This window comes from Sinocyclocheilus anshuiensis, unplaced genomic scaffold (assembly GCF_001515605.1).
Source record: "Sinocyclocheilus anshuiensis isolate Anshui unplaced genomic scaffold, SAMN03320099.WGS_v1.1 scaffold2548, whole genome shotgun sequence".
In the NCBI taxonomy this organism is placed as follows: Eukaryota; Metazoa; Chordata; class Actinopteri; order Cypriniformes; family Cyprinidae; genus Sinocyclocheilus; species Sinocyclocheilus anshuiensis.
The window spans coordinates 1-828 of NW_015540997.1; the positions used below are offsets into that span (position 1 = coordinate 1).

The 828-nt window shown below is 39.1% G+C and overlaps 1 long non-coding RNA gene across 1 annotated transcript in view; it reads right to left on the reverse strand.

The window, feature by feature from the left end:
• Window positions 1–49: 49 nt before the first annotated feature.
• Window positions 50–828, reverse strand: part of LOC107690220 (uncharacterized) — a 2,007-nt gene continuing 1,228 nt past the window's right edge. The window contains exons 2-3 of the long non-coding RNA XR_001634414.1: window positions 433–508; window positions 50–338 (exon numbers count right to left, since the gene is read on the reverse strand). This is a non-coding gene — a long non-coding RNA (uncharacterized LOC107690220). The remainder of the gene's footprint in view (window positions 339–432; window positions 509–828) is intronic.

Consider the following 828-nt stretch of genomic DNA (forward strand, 5'->3'; position numbering starts at 1 on the left):
AATGACAGAATTTTCATTTTTGGGTGAACTAACCCTTTAAGTTGCTTAGGATAAAAGCGTCGATCAGATGCATAAAAATAATGTAATGTATCTATTCAGAGTGTACGCAATGCTAGCAAATGTGCTAAAATCACTAACAAGTTTTTGATCCTGTTTTCTGTTATTACATTTGGCTAGTGTCCAGAGAATTGTCTCAAAAATCAATGTTTGTATTGCTGTGAAAAGTTTGTCCACATAAAGCCTCACCTCCCGGGGTTGAGCCCTCAGTCAACACCTGCATACTGGAAATGCGAGACAGCTCCACCTCAAAATGACTCTCACCATCTAGGAAGAGATACCTGAGAGCAAAAAAAAAAAACAAAAACAAAAAAAGAGAGAGAGATTCTAGACAGAATAGATCACATTTAAAGAGGAGAATTTGTGGGTTCTTACCTGTGATTATTGGACAAACGGCAGACCATGGTCTCCGATTTCTCTGAGGAATCCACTTTGACCAGGAAAGTTCCTCCTACAATGCAAGGTTGTAAAAGGCTGTAAGGTTGTGAGTGGAAAGACTTATTAATGCATTTGACAACATTTTCCACATAAATAAAAGAGCTCATGAATGTTTACAGCACCAAATTCCAAGTAGACAATCACTTTTGACACACTGCATTAATAAACATCTTCAAATGTTTATTAATGCAGAATGGAGAATGGTTGGTTAATTAATGGAGAAGTCGTGGCCTAATGGTTAGAGAGTTGGACTCGTAACCTAAAGGTTGTGAGTTCGAGTCTCGTACCGGCAGGGATTGTAGGTGGGGGGAGTGAATGTACAGCGCTCTCTCC